The sequence below is a fragment of the Cherax quadricarinatus genome, chromosome 36 (assembly GCF_038502225.1).
Source record: "Cherax quadricarinatus isolate ZL_2023a chromosome 36, ASM3850222v1, whole genome shotgun sequence".
NCBI classification, from domain to species: Eukaryota; Metazoa; Arthropoda; class Malacostraca; order Decapoda; family Parastacidae; genus Cherax; species Cherax quadricarinatus.
In genome coordinates, this window is record NC_091327.1 from 19,743,763 (window position 1) to 19,761,432 (window position 17,670).

Sequence of the window (17,670 nt, forward strand, 5' to 3'; positions counted from 1 at the left end):
TTTGAAACAACGTTTCCTTCAGAGTTTGTTGACTGAAACGTAGTTTATATATAGGTCTGAGATGTCTATGTTTCTGTTTACTGTTCCTCCTCAGATACAGAAAGGTCTTCTGTAACCCGCCACATTTTAGTAACAGCAGAATTATTTACTTTCATCTAGTTGTTTTCTCCAGTTAACAAATATTTAACAAATTTGTATATCATCAACATTCCTAACTAGATATAAATCTGTCACTAAGAATTTTCATCTGCAGACATTAAGACATATGCCTACTTTTCCAAGGTTTTGACTAGAAATTCAGGACCAAGACATGTAATAATTAAGTGAAACTATACGAAATGTGTACTAAGTATGATGAGACCAGACAAATGTATTAAATACAAAGAGATAAGAGAAATAGATATATCAAATACAATGAGACCTGAGAAATGGATGCATTAAGATAACAAGGCCAGAGATATGTATAATTTTATCAATACAATATAAGATTGAAGTAAGTAGCTTACATGTTATAAAATCTTAATAAGGGAGAAATGCTATCAATATCATAATCTAGGATGTGAAAAGGTAATAATATTAGTGTGAAAATTAATATATTTGAACTGCCAAGAAACAGGAAGTATATAACACTGTGCCCATAGTGAGTCTTATTATACTTGTTGATACTGTACTAAGGAAAAACCTACATGGTGACATAAATATATACGTCTCTGTCTCTATGAGATTTATTACTTAGCGCATATATATATATATATATATATATATATATATATATATATATATATATATATATATATATATATATATATATACATATATATATATATATATATATATATATATATATATATATATATATATATATATACATATATATATATATATATATATATATATATATATATATATATATATATATATATATATATATATATATATATATATATATATATATATATATATATATATATATATATATATATATATATATATATATATATATATATATATATATATATATATATATGTGCCGTATAGGTAAAACTGGTCAATGAGTGTATGCAATAACTTCGCAAAAATCATTCTGAATCTAACAAAAAACATTTTTCATTGTGTCTGTTTATTATTAAATTATTGTAAACTTGTCTAAAATACATTTGGTTGGATTAGGCAAAATTAAATTGCGCTTGTTATAAGAAGGTTAGGTAAGTTTCCTAAGGTTCTTTTGGTACAAAACTATTACTTTTTACATTAACATAAACGAAAGAAATATATATCTTTGAATTTATAAGAGAAAATTTTAGAAAGAACTTAATTTTAAACGAGTTCTTGCTAATTGCCAAGTTTTTATCTATTCGGCAAGATTACATATATATGTACGTATATATATATATATATATATATATATATATATATATATATATATATATATATATATATATATATATATATATATATATATATATATATATATATATATATATATATATATATATATATATATATATATATATATATATATATATATATATATATATATATATATATATATATATATATATATATAGTGTAAGCATAAGAAAAGCAGATAATTTCATTTTGACAGTAACATGAGACCCAAAAATTATAAGCTTTATAAACTGATGAGTTAAAGATATATACACACACTGATACCTTCTCATTATGATCATTTTTTTTTACTTACTATAGTACTAAATTTGTTTAAAGTGGTTTTCTGTGAATTTTATTTGGAAAGTATAGCAAAAAAAAACAATTAGTTAAGCCTTATAAAAATTAAATATAACTATCCAAAATAGAAATATCCATAAAAAGATGTCATAAAAGAGTCAGGTTAAATTTATATATAAACATCACAAAAAATTAAGTTATTTTAAATGTATGTATAATATGTATTATTATTGCATTTGCAAAATAATAGAGAAATAATTATATTTTAAGGTCAGTCATAATTTATGCTTGATTAGCTTTATATAGTACTTTTATAATTATCATATGTTGAATATGAGACCTTAATTACCTTTATAATCTGAAACGAGAAATGAAAATCAATGTTGGTTTCTTAGGATTTTAAAGGAGTTCGAAGCCTATCGACTACACGAGAGTCAGTTCAACTTTCCGTAGTAATCTGATAACCACTAGTCATGTACACCAAAACGTACCTTGCATTGTATATACACCACTCAGTGTATATACAATGCAAGGTATACATCTACACCTCTCAGTGTATATACACTGCAAGGTATACATCTACACCTCTCAGTGTATATACACTGCAAGGTATACATCTACACCTCTCAGTGTATATACACTGCAAGGTACACACCTCTCAATGTATATACACTGAAAGGTGCACGCCTTGATGTGTATAGGCTCCGAGAGGTATACACCCCTCGATGAATATAGTCTTGAAAACACGTTGAATTATAATGGAAGTGGGTAAAACTGTTTAATGCAGAGGAAGAACATGGGCAAATTGAAATTTGATAAAAATATATTAATCAAATTCGCATAAAAATTATAATCTAAAATGAATCACATATAATTTATTAAAAATTATTTAAAAATATGTTTAGCGTTTCCCAACGAACATAATAGTAATAATAATAATAATAATAATAATAATAATAATAATAATAATAATAATAATAATAATAATAATAATAATATTTTTTTTTATTATCACACTGGCCGATTCCCACCAAGGCAGGGTGGCCCGAAAAAGAAAAACTTTCACCATCATTCACTCCATCACTGTCTTGCCAGAAGGGTGTTTTACACTACATTTTTTAAACTGCAACATTAACACCCCTCCTTCAGAGTGCAGGCACTGTACTTCCCATCTCCAGGACTCAAGTCCGGCCTGCCGTGTTCCCTGAGCCCCTTCATAAATGTTACTTTGCTCACACTCCAACAGCACGTCAAGTATTAAAAACCATTTGTCTCCATTCACTCCTATCAAACACGCTCACACATGCCTGCTGGAAGTCCAAGCCCCTCGCACACAAAACCTCCTTTACCCCCTCCCTCCAACCTTTCCTAGGCCGACCCCTACCCCGCCTTCCTTCCACTACAGACTGATACACTCTTGAAGTCATTCTGTTTCGCTCCATTCTCTCTACATGTCCGAACCACCTCAACAACCCTTCCTCAGCCCTCTGGACAACAGTTTTGGTAATCCCACACCTCCTCCTAACTTCCAAACTACGAATTCTCTGCATTATATTCACACCACACATTGCCCTCAGACATGACGTCTACACTGCCTCCAGCCTTCTCCTCGCTGCAACATTCATCACCCATGCTTCACACCCATATAAGAGCGTTGGTAAAACTATACTCTCATACATTCCACTCTTTGCCTCCAAGGACAAAGTTCTTTGTCTCCACAGACTCCTAAGTGCACCACTCACCCTTTTCCCCTCATCAATTCTATGATTCACCTCATCTTTCATAGACCCATCCGCTGACACGTCCACTCCCAAATATCTGAATACATTCACCTCCTCCATACCCTCTCCCTCCAATCTGATATTCAATCTTTCATCACCTAATCTTTTTGTTATCCTCATAACCTTACTCTTTCCTGTATTCACTTTTAATTTTCTTCTTTTGCATACCCTACCAAATTCATCCACCAATCTCTGCAACTTCTCTTCAGAATCTCCAAAGAGCACAGTGTCATCAGCATAGAGCAACTGTGACAACTCCCACTTTATGTGTCATTCTTTATCTTTTAACTCCACGCCTCTTGCCAAGACCCTCGCATTTACTTCTCTTACAACCCCATCTATGAATATATTAAACAACCACGGTGACATCACACATCCTTGTCTAAGGCCTACTTTTACTGGGATATAATTTCCCTCTTTCCTACATACTCTAACTTGAGCCTCACTATCCTCGTAAAAACTCTTCACTGCTTTCAGTAACCTACCTCCTACACCATACACGTGCAACATCTGCCACATTGCCCCCCTATCCACCCTGTCATACGCCTTTTCCAAATCCATAAATGCCACAAAGACCTCTTTAGCCTTATCTAAATACTTATGTGTTTCACTGTAAACACCTGGTCCACACACCCCCTACCTTTCCTAAAGCCTCCTTGTTCATCTGCTATCCTATTCTCCGTCTTACTCTTAATTCTTTCAATAATAACTCTACCATACACTTTACCAGGTACACTCAACAAACTTATCCCCCTATAATTTTTGCACTCTCTTTTGTCCCCTTTGCCTTTATACAAAGGAACTATGCATGCTCTCTGCCAATCCCTAGGTACCTTACCCTCTTCCATACATTTATTAAATAATTGCACCAACCACTCCAAAACTATATCCCCACCTGCTTTTAACATTTCTATCTTTATCCCATCAATCCCGGCTGCCTTACCCCCTTTCATTTTACCTACTGCCTCACGAACTTCCCCCACACTCACAACTGGCTCTTCCTCACTCCTACAAGATGTTATTCCTCCTTGCCCTATACACGAAATCACAGCTTCCCTATCTTCATCAACATTTAACAATTCCTCAAAATATTCCCTCCATCTTCCCAATACCTCTAACTCTCCATTTAATAACTCTCCTCTCCTATTTTTAACTGACAAATCCATTTGTTCTCTAGGCTTACTTAACTTGTTAATCTCACTCCAAAACTTTTTCTTATTTTCAACAAAATTTGTTGATAACATCTCACCCACTCTCTCATTTGCTCTCTTTTTACATTGCTTCACCACTCTCTTAACCTCTCTCTTTTTCTCCATATACTCTTCCCTCCTTGCATCACTTCTACTTTGTAAAAAGTTCTCATATGCCAACTTTTTCTCCCTTACTACTCTCTTTACATTATCATTCCACCAATCGCTCCTCTTCCCTCCTGCACCCACTTTCCTGTAACCACAAACTTCTGCTGAACACTCCAACACTACATTTTTAAACCTACCCCATACCTCTTCGACCCCATTGCCTATGCTCTCATTAGCCCATCTATCCTCCAACAGCTGTTTATATCTTACTCTAACTGCCTCCTCTTTTAGTTTATAAACCTTCACCTCTCTCTTCCCTGATGCTTCTATTCTCATAATAATAATAATAATAATAATAATAATAATAATAATAATAATAATAATAATAATAATAATAATAATAATAATAATAATAATAACAGTAATAAAACATAATATACGCTATAGGATTCTACTCATTAGACAGTACTAGAATCTATTGGAAATAAAGTTATTAAAAAATGGTAAAAATATGAATTACTAATCATATGAACCTAAGTTAATCTAACCTAACCTAACTCAGCCTAACCTAACTTAACCTCACCTAACCCAATCTAACCTAACCTAAGCTAACCTAACTTAACCTAACCTAACCTAACCTAACCCAATTTTACCTAACCTCACTTAACCTAACCTAACCTCACCTAACCCAATTTTACCTAACCTCACTTAACCTAGCCTAACCTAACCTAACCTAACCTAACCTCACCTAACCCCATCTTACTTAACCTCACTTAACCTAACCTAACCTCACTTAACCTAACCTAACCCAACCTAACCTCACTTAATCTAACCTAACCTAACCTAACCTAACCTAACCTTGCCTAACCTAATCTAACCTCACCTAACCCCATCTTACCTAACCTCACTTAACCTAACCTAACCTAACCTCACCTAACCCCATCTTACCTAACCTCACTTAACCTAACCCAACCTAACCTCACTTAACCTAACCTAACCTAACCTAACCTTACCTAACCTAATCAAACCTCACCTAACCCCATCTTACCTAACCTCACTTAACCTAACCTAACCTAACCTAACCTAACCTAACCTAACCTAACCTAACTTAACCTAACCTCACCTAACCTAACCTAACTTAACCTCACCTAACCTAATCTAACCTCACCGAACCTAACTCACCTAACCTAAGCTGAAACGCTATATTTTCAAAGCAATAAAGATTATTAACACTATCCCTATAATAATTTTAATCTTTGATATCTTATTTGCTAGTACATAAAATCAATAAAGTACGAAAATAAAAAAAAATTATCTACAGGTTTATGAAATAAAGTGAAAGGAATCTCGTATTATTTACAAATTATACTGAGGTTAAAATTATCAATATTTCTCATTCAATGAGACAGGAATCATCTCTCTCTCCTGCGGAAATAAGACAACTCTGTACAATCGAGATATTTAGTAAAGGAAACGTTTCGCCACATGAGCTTTTTCATGTCACAAATGGCTTGATGTACTGATTGTTCATTAAATATCTTGACTGTTCAATGTCTAAATTGTGCATACATGTCTTATTCCAACAATCTATCGGTATTAACACAACTGTGGAAACAGAGGCACGAAGGCAGTGTGATTATTTATTAACAACGTTTTCAATAAAGTATCTAATTACACTGCATACGTGTATCTCTGTCCATCGTATCGCTATTTTGTAGCCTTTCTCTCCATTAATATTCGTAGGATAATGCATCTCTCTCTCGCTCTCTCTCTCTCTCTCTCTATCCTGTGTAGAATCCTGGCTGACAGCGGCCAACACACACACACACACACTGCTGAAGAACACTCATTGGTGCAGATCAAGCGTACACTGTGACATCTTTCCTTGCTGCCTAGAGCTTTATCGAAGCCCCAATTTGATAAAGCTCCACTCTACTCAGATCCAAAAGTCGTCACAATAAAATCTTGATCAGTACTAGTGTCATTTCTTCCTTACTGTCGACATTTTAACGGGGAAAAATGTGATTAACATCGAAAAGTTTGTAAATAGATAGGTATGCAGGTTTTAAGACATTTATTAAACAGATGTTTCGCGCAACAGGGCGATCGGTTAGAGACCCACTTAGAGGGCGAAACACCCCCTAAATATATGTTTTAGAATGCTTAACAATTCACAAACAGGCGAAATAATTTACAAACATTATCTCTCAGTCCACAGCAGGATTCGAACCTGCAAACTCGGCATCTGAGTACACAGTATCAATAACGCCAGACTCCGGAGTCTGACTGTGTGGTTAAAGTACTGTGTACTCTGATGCTGAGTTTGCAGGTTCGAATCCTGCTATGGACTGAGAGATAATGTTTGTAAATAATATCTTTAAATATAAACACTCTTATTTACAAAATTGTCGACAGTACGAAGTTGTATCCGCACACGTTACTATTCAATAAGCCTTTAACTAGCGTCAAGAAACAAGAAAAATATCCACTGATAATTGTTATCTCTAAGGAAAACAAAAATCTCATTAAAAAATTTAAGATTTTTTTTTTTACGAAGCTGATTTTTTTTGTATATTATAGCTAGTAGTGTTGATTAAGAAATAAGATTTATTTATGAAGAGAGATTACGACCTTTCTAATGTGAAGTGACGTGATGACACACGCTGATTTGATAGGCAAAATGATGTTTTGGAAAGACTCTTAAAACAAATGCCCAGCAAGCCTATACTTGGAAAGCGTTTTTGCTCACTTGGGAGCGAAACGTTGTCCGAATAAAAGTTTGTTCGGCTGTATCTGTTTTTGTCCTACCTTACTTATGATGTCAGGTTAATACCGCGAATGAGCGAGATGATACGAGAACGTCTTCCCCGGAGTGACATGAGCACATCTACCCCGGGATGACATGAGCACATCTACCCCGGGATGACATGAGCACAGCTACCCCGGGATGACATGAGCACATCTACCAAGGGATGACATGAGCACATCTACCCCGGGATGACATGAGCACAGCTACCCCGGGATGACATGAGCACATATACCCCGGGATGACATGAACACATCTACCCAGGGATGACATGAGCACATATACCCCGGGATGACATGAGCACATCTACCCCGGGATGACATGAGCACATCTACCCTGGGATGACATGAGCACATCTACCCAGGGATGACATGAGCACATCTACCCCGGGATGACACGAGCATATCTACCCAGGGATGACATAAGCACATCTAACCAGGAATGACATGAGCACATCTACCCTGGGATGACATGAGCACATCTACCCAGGGATGACATGAGCACATCTACCCAGGATGACATGAGCACATATACCCCGGGATGACATGAGCACATCTACCCTGGGATGACATGAGCACATCTACCCAGGGATGACATGAGCACATATACCCCGGGATGACATGAGCACATCTAACCAGGGATGACATGAGCACATCTACCCTGGGATGACATGAGCACATTTACCCAGGGATGACATGAGCACATCTACCCAGGGATGACATGAGCACATCTACCCCGGGATGACATGACGACATCTGCACAGGGATGAAATTTTTATTGACTACTTCTTAATTTCCTCCTGTAGGAAAAACTGAAACCCCACCAAAAACACAAAATCACAGAACATTACATACTAGACAGACTCACAGGGAAACAGAAAAAATCAGTCCTAGTATCTGGTGGTTTCATTTCTGCCACCATACGGGTCTGCCTCCCATTGTTTACCACACTCCTGATATCAATGGCATCACCTGTGAAATTTAATAAAAGTTCTTACCATGAATTTAGTTACGGCGTAAATACAGAATATTTTGCAAGATATTTTGTATTATGAATATAGTAATGTCAGTAACCAAAAAGTTAATTTAGCGGTTTATTTTGTTAATATTTTTCTTCAGATCATGTTTGAGCAGTCACATCAGTCATTCAGAGTCGCTTCCAGAAAAGGTTAAAATTTCATATTTCAAAAAAGAAATCTAAGTGGTGTTCCATATAATACTTTTACCAATGTTTCCTAACTAAAGCAAAAGGGTTGGGCAACAGTGATACATTTTCAGCTGGAATTCCAGAGGAGTGTCATGACACATTACACTACAGTACACTGTGGTATAATGTCCCTTTCTTTCCACTTATTCGAAAGTTGATACCTAAGAGAAAAATTTGTATTTTTTCCTACACATTTTCTACAAAACAAGTATCTCATAAAAGCATTATTCAGTAAATATCTTTTAAAAATATATGTATATAGGGGACAATGCTTCGGCTTCTTCATACATAATTAAATTCTTGATCTGCAACAGATATATGAGGTGCTATCAAAATCTTCCTCGGCTACAGTTTTTTTTTGTGAGTTAAATACTAAGGGCACTAAAATCAAATATCTCTCGGTACATTAGGATTCTCAGGTCTTTGCTCCCATGAAGGATTTTGTATTTTTATTTCCCTAGTGTTGTTAAGTAGATGGAAGAGTGTAGTTGATACCGTGACTTGTGGCAGCTTTATAAACACAGCTCAACTCACCATGAGTTTGGTCACAAGGTTGGACATTCAGTCAAGGGGTTTCTAAGTAACTGTTTTATAGCATTCGGAAAAAAACATTTAGAAAATAACCCTGTTTTATGGTTTATTTAAAAAAGAAAAATTGTGGTGATTCAAACTCTCAATTTTAAGGACTACATAAATCACAGCATTGAGAATATTTACTGAGAAGAAACAAGAAAATACAATACAATATCCTTACTGGGGACTATTATGCAACACCAAGTGTAAGCTAAGATAATATAAGTTTCAGTCACAGCCTTTAGATGTTATGAAGAGCAACCCTTATTCAGTTAGTGAACATTTTAATTACACCTCATATGCATTCATGCAATCACAGACATGAGCAACATACAGAACAATACCATAGAATTCTGCATGAAAACAATATAACAGCTGATACCAAAAATAATTAATAGTACTTGGCATAACAGTTTTAATTGACCACACGATTTTATACTGAATAACAGACCTGCAACTCAGAACCACACATTATCCTCCCAAAAATGCAAGTTTTGGGCTGTGGGTCTCTCTTATTGCCATAATATATCTACAAAAATATACTCTTTAAGACGTACATTATTTGGCATCCATCAGACGAAACTACCATTGTGCACTCTAGAACAGGTGTTATGCATGACCAGTACAGTCTAGTGCAGCAGGTGATCAGTACAGTCCTGAAACTATACAATGCTAAACTTAACATGGTCACTGCAAATGAAGCCTAATTTGATGTCTAAACAATGCTTAGCTCTGCTAAGACACTGCTAATAGCTGAGCCTAGGCTTATCTATGCACCGCCATATCTTAAAACTGCACAGTGAAATGCCTAACATTTTACATACTCTTACACAGTATCTATAAACTCAGCCTAGGTGAACAGGTGTTCCAAAAAAAAAAAAATACAATGAGTCTGAACAGCTGTGCATGCCACATACACATCACTGATACAGCTATAAATTCAAATCGGTAGCACACAAGGAAATCTGCAATGTTTCTCTACTCAGGCTACAGCAATTTCTAATTACCTTCTAAAATGAAATTATTGAACACAGAGGAGTAGACACATCAGTGAAAATAATTGGAGGTCTCCTTAGTGAGTGTGCGAGCTACGTGCATGTTGGTGCAGCTTATGTGGCTGCAGTATATGCACATACGTACGTTACAGTATACGTGTAAGTGAATTATTTTTACGTAAATATTTAATAAAAATAAATCTAGAATTGTTTTCTAAATTGAAATATTTCAGTTATCATCTAACTTAATGCTTTGACAGGTATATTAATTTAACTATTTATTCGGTCTAATTAACTTGAATTGAAGGATAGGATTTGCCGGCAAATGAGCAAATAAAGATACTAGAGCTTTATATAGAACTTTATATAGTCGAATAATGATGTAAAGCTCTAGTTAGGGAGCCAAATGCGATATGTGAATTAAGGTACACACTTCACACCGACATAGCTTTTAAGTATGATATAAATTTGTTATTTTTTCTCTGACTACAACACTGAGGTGTTGATTAGTATAAGACAATTATTAAAAGGAACCTGAATTAAAGCTTACTTTTACGTATTTGTTTGCTTACTTATTTCCTTACCTGCTCTCTGCCAGCGTTGCAGTGTGGATGACTAAAGAGGTGATGATAAAGGAATTGGAATTACTGCTCCATATCTTTAGATAAAACCTAAATACCTCCCCCTTTTCCAGTTGTATTATCACAAAGAGTTTAGTGCTTACACATGAATACTAATACTACGACTACTATTGCTACTATTAATGCCATTACTTCTACGGCTACTATTGCTACTATTAATGCTACTACTATTACGACGACTGCTACTGCTACTATTATTATTATTATTATTATTATTATTATTATTATTATTTTTATTACTACTACTACTACTACTACTACTACTACTACTACTACTAATAATAATAATAATAATAATAATAATAATCATAATAACAGAGGAAGGATGGTGCCAGTAAAGTGGTAAGTTCAGAACCTGAGAAAAGACTTCCTCATAACATTTTGTTCACTGCTGCATGAAACATTTAAAAAACATACATTATATTTGAAAAATCTAAAATATTTTAATGAACGAAGCCACTGCTAAAGTATGGCCTGAGCTGCGCATGGCCTGAGCTGCGCATGGTCTGAGCTGCTCAGTTACGGCTTTTTGCTGTCGAAGCTAACTCTCTCACAGCTTTGCTGACGAAGCTAACTCTCTCACAGCTTTAATGGATCAGCACTGCTGATCACATGCAGCTTCACGAACATGAAACTGCTGAGTGTAAATAATTTCTTCAAAACAAAAGAATGGTCACTGATCACATCTTTAGTAAGCAGAAATTCTGAATTATTAAAAAAAAAACTGCAAGAACGTAGCAGTTTTCCTACAAAAAATCTGAATCAGTTCAAATCAAACTGTAATGATTGTGAATTTGTACTAGCAACAATATATATATATGTATGTATAATATGTGTGTGTGTGTGTGTGTGTGTGTGTGTGTGTGTGTGTGTGTGTGTGTGTGTGTGTGTGTGTGTGTGTGTGTGTGTGTGTGTGTGTGTCGCTTCATCCATCACCTCTATCCATTTATACCCTTTTATTCAAGTATTAGCTTTTCAGCTTACAATGTCCAATATTCTCTTCACAGTAACTTGTAGTTAAGTTAAATTGTGCTTCATATTCCTACCTTGGTCTTACATTACGTATATCAGGCAAAGCCTGATAGTCTATCAGGCTTTGCCTGCCTTTGGTAATTACGGCCAGAAGCAGATGTGAGAAGTTAGAAATCTCGTGCTAGTGTGAGGAAAGTCTGTCTATTCCGTAGCCATCGAAAGGGCAGGGCGGCTAAAAAAAAAAATATCTGGGATCTATGACCCTGGCAGGAGGCCGAGAGTAAAGTTTTAAGTCTATCAACAGTGAACAAAATTATAATGAATACGTTGCACATCAGTAAGAAAGAAAACATGTGGGAGAATTTCCTTGTATAGTTTATGAATGAAATGGTTACTAATACAACACTGAATCTGGGGTACAAGTCTGACTTACCTGGGAGGTTGGGGGTACAAGTCTCACTTACCTGGGGCGCTGGGGGTATAAGTTTGACTTACCTGGAAAGCTGGGGGTACGAGTTTGACTTACCTGGGGCGCTGGAGGTACAGGTTTGACTTACCTGGGAAGCTGGGGGTAAAAATTTGACTTACCTGGGAGGCTAGAGCACAGGTTTGACTTACCTGGGAGGCTGGGGTACAAGTCTGACTTACCTGGGAGGCTAGGGTACAAGTTTGACTTACCTGGGAGGCTAGGACACAGGTTTGACTTACCTGGGAGGCTGGGGCACAAGTCTGACTTACCTGGGAGGCTAGGGTACAAGTTTGACTTACCTGGGAGGCCTGGATACAAGTTTGACTTTCCTGGGGGGCTGGGATACAAGTCTGACTTACCTGGGAGGCTGGGGTACAAGTTTGACTTACCTGGGAGGCTGGGTACAAGTCTGACTTACCTGGGAGGCTGGGGTACAAGTTTGACTTACCTGGGAGGCTGGGGTACAAGTCTGACTTACCTGGGAGGCTGGGGTACAGGTTTGACTTATCTGGGAGGCTGGGGTACAAGTCTGACTTACCTGGGAGGCTGGGGTACAAGTCTGACTTATCTGGGAGGCTGGGGTACAAGTTTGACTTACCTGGGGCCCATCATAATCCTCAGCAAGCCTAGGTAACTCACCTTCAGTTATGAAAATTGCAGTACATCAGTGTACTGACATCGTTACTTTGAGCACAAATATTTGTGGAATATTTAACATACATATTCTCATTTGACCTATGTAATGTAAGTAAGAGTTTTCACCACATATTATAATTAAAAATCCATACACTTAAAAATTATATATTTATTTCTTGGTTTGTTTTGGAGAAACAACGATTATAGCCGAATACTCAAACTAAAGCACACTTGCCGACGTGTTTATAGATCATAGTTTTAGTGCTGTGCTTGTGCTAATGAACCTGTCTGTCTTGTGAAACTTTATGTGAAGATGATTCAGCTGTAGCAATTGTAACTGTGTCAACAGTAATCTATCTTAAATTAAAAAATGACCCTTTCCTTATATTTTTACTTTATTCTGGAGATCCCATATAAACATGTGATTGCTTGGAAATATATGGTATATAATAGCGACACAATGGAAATATAAATAAGTAGCATAATGTGATCCTTTATTGACAACGTTTCGCTCACCAGTGGGTTAATCGGCTTTATCAAGTTACAAACAGATCTGTTTGTGACTTGATGAAGCCCACTGCATGGGCGAAACGCTGTCAGTGAAGGATCACATAATACTTCTTATGTGTTTATATTTCCATGTGACTGCTTAAACAATATTATAATGAAGCCCCTCCAGTTAAAATTTAGTACTTCATATTGTGAATAATTGCACACTCAGTCTGGAGTCCTTTCTAAGGAAGAAATGACTGGGTAAGTCTCTAAAATATGAACTCGTGATATGCATAGACCACATAAATACCTGTACCACTACAAATAAACTAGAAAATAACCTGACTGCTTCCTTCTATGGCGATACACTATACAGTGCACAAGTTGCTATGTTTCTCCCTTGAAACATTACTAATGCATATCCTACATGTTGAACTTTCTCTAAATAAGTCAAAAGCTATGGAGCTCTATAAGCATAATATGAAATAATTGCATAGTGTTTAATTTTTTTTTTACAAAACCCTTGAGCTAAAGTGAAGTGGATGAACTACATTCACAATCCACAAGATTTAACAAGACTTTAGTGTCTTTTCCGGACCAAGTTACAGATATTTTGACTTCTACAGCAATTGGGGAAGGTCAGTGAATTTTGCTACTGTCGGACAGTACAGTAGTAGAGAGAAAATTAAGTATAATCTGCAGACAATGTTGGACATAGTGATTTCTGTTGGTTACTCATGGAACACTTAGAGATTTTCCTCAAAACTCTTTAGGGCTGAAAATTTGAAAAGTTGCAATACTCGCTTTGATTATACACCTCAAAAAATCGGCCCTTCAAAGCGTGTATCCTACTTTTTGTTCTGTTTCATCTCTGATATATCTTTGATGTATTTCCAGAGTTTTCCTGCTTCCTGAGCCCGAACCTGGACCAGGCTTGTCTGGTGCTTGCCTGGTCAACCAGGTTGTTGCTGCTGGCGGCCAGCATGCCCTCGTATCAACCACAACCTAGTTTATCCGGCACTTGTCAAGTTTCACCTTGAAAACTTCTACATTTGTTCCGGTAGTGTTGTTGATGCAATGTTCATGTTTGGGCCAGTAGGCTTATCACAGTGCTCCTCCAGTCTTATGTTCTTATGAAGTTACAGAACTGCAGTGTATTGATGTCGTCACGCTAAATACAACAAAAATAAACTTATTTTATAAAGGCTTGTGTAATATTTAACATACACTTCTCACTGTGTATAACGTGTATAAGTAAGATTTTTCTTAACATTTTTTAATAAAAAATGTAAATAAAAATATTTTTTTAATATTTTGTACAGATAACAATATAGCGAATAATTATAGCTTTTGACAGGCCGGGCCGCAGGGGCGGTGACCCCCGAAACTCTCTCCAGGTATACTCCAGGTATACTCCAGGTATACTTCAGGTATACTCCAGGTATACTTCAGGTATACTCCAGGTATACTCCAGGTATACTTCAGGTATAATCCAGGTATACTCCAGGTATACTCCAGGTATACTTCAGGTATACTCCAGGTATACTCCAGGTATACTTCAGGTATAATCCAGGTATACTCCAGGTATAATCCAGGTATACTCCAGGTATACTCCAGGTATACTCCAGGTATACTCCAGGTATACTTCAGGTATAATCCAGGTATACTCCAGGTATACTCCAGGTATACTCCAGGTATACTCAGGTATACTTCAGGTATACTCCAGGTATACTCCAGGTATACTTCAGGTATAATCCAGGTATACTCCAGGTATAATCCAGGTATACTCCAGGTATACTCCAGGTATACTCCAGGTATAATCCAGGTATACTCCAGGTATATTCCAGGTATACTTCAGGTATAATCCAGGTATACTCCAGGTATACTCCAGGTATACTCCAGGTATACTCCAGGTATACTTCAGGTATAATCCAGGTATACTCCAGGTATAATCCAGGTATACTCCAGGTATACTCCAGGTATACTCCAGGTATACTTCAGGTATACTTCAGGTATAATCCAGGTATACTCCAGGTATACTCCAGGTATACTCCAGGTATACTCCAGGTATACTTCAGGTATAATCCAGGTATACTCCAGGTATAATCCAGGTATACTGCAGGTATAATCCAGGTATACTCCAGGTATACTCCAGGTATACTCCAGGTATACTTCAGGTATACTCCAGGTATACTCCAGGTATACTTCAGGTATACTCCAGGTATACTCCAGGTATACTCCAGGTATACTCCAGGTATACTTCAGGTATAATCCAGGTATACTCCAGGTATACTCCAGGTATACTCCAGGTATACTCCAGGTATACTCCAGGTATACTCCAGGTATACTCCAGGTATACTCCAGGTATACTCCAGGTATACTCCAGGTATACTCCAGGTATACTCAGGTATACTCCAGGTATACTCCAGGTATACTCCAGGTATACTCCAGGTATACTCCAGGTATACTCCAGGTATACTCCAGGTATACTCCAGGTATACTCCAGGTATACTCCAGGTATACTCCAGGTATACTCCAGGTATACTCCAGGTATAATCCAGGTATACTCCAGGTATACTCCAGGTATACTCCAGGTATACTCCAGGTATACTCCAGGTATACTCCAGGTATACTCAGACTAAAAAAAATTATCTAAAAGCTTTTAGACCTCAATATTATTGATGTACTTATGATAATGAACTTATCTGGTCTCCAGGTATACTCCAGGTATACTCCAGGTATACTTAATGTATACTCCAGGTAAGATAATTCAGCTTTTAGTCAATATTATTGATGTACTTATGATAATGAACTTATCTGTCTTGTTGTATTTAATGTGAAGATAATTCAGTTGTATTTATACCAATAATAACTGTGTCAACAATAACCCATCTCATATTAAAAATGTCCTTTTTCTTTTTGTCTTTTGTTTATTCTAGAAAAGATGTAATAAATATGTAATAATTTCACAAATAACCTGCACAAAGGACAGAGGAAAACTATTAATGAGGAAGAAGACAACTTCAGCAACAAATGATGACTTCAAATGTCCCTTGACGATGATAAAACTCTCAAAACCCATAATATAAGCGTAAAAGCTAATCAATAACAACACTGCACTAGCCAAGGAGTCGAACTCATGCTGTTTTGGGCTGCCTCATGATGAGCGAAAACGCATGATGCTTTAGACCACTAGACCACACAATCCTTAACAATGGCGCATCCAACCAAGCTAGGATTGTGTGGTCTAGTGGTCTAAAGCGTCATGCGTTTTCTTTCACCATGAGGCGGGCCAAAACAGCATGGGTTCGACTCCTTGGCTAGTGCAGTGTTGTTATTGATTTATACCACTCGTTTCGTGGGTACAATAATATATAAGCTTACATGAAACATGTATAAGACTTTTTTACCTAATGTGGTATTCACGAATGTCCCTCCATCTTTTATTTAACTAAGCAGTATCTCTTCAATTACTTCGTCTCATTCGAGAAATGCAGCGTAATTTTGTGGATTTTATCACGTTGGGCAAGAAATAAATCCTGTTTTAGATTAAAGAATTCTTTTTCAGCTCCTGGTGACGAATTTCCTCTCTGTGCTCCTGTGAATTTGCTTTTCACTCTGATGATACAGGAAAATATTATCTAAACCTCTGAAAGTTTATCATTAGTCACCTGAGACTAAAAAGTTTATCATTAGTCACCTGAGACTAAAAAGTTTATCATTAGTCACCTGAGACTAAAAAGTTTATCATTAGTCACCTGAGACTAAAAAGTTTATCATTAGTCACCTGAGACTAAAAAGTTTATCATTAGTCACCTGAGACTAAAAAGTTTATCATTAGTCACCTGAGACTAAAAAGTTTATCATTAGTCACCTGAGACTAAAAAGTTTATCATTAGTCACCTGAGACTAAAAAGTTTATCATTAGTCACCTGAGACTAAAAAGTTTATCATTAGTCACCTGAGACTAAAAAGTTTATCATTAGTCACCTGAGACTAAAAAGTTTATCATTAGTCACCTGAGACTAAAAAGTTTATCATTAGTCACCTGAGACTAAAAAGTTTATCATTAGTCACCTGAGACTAAAAAGTTTATCATTAGTCACCTGAGA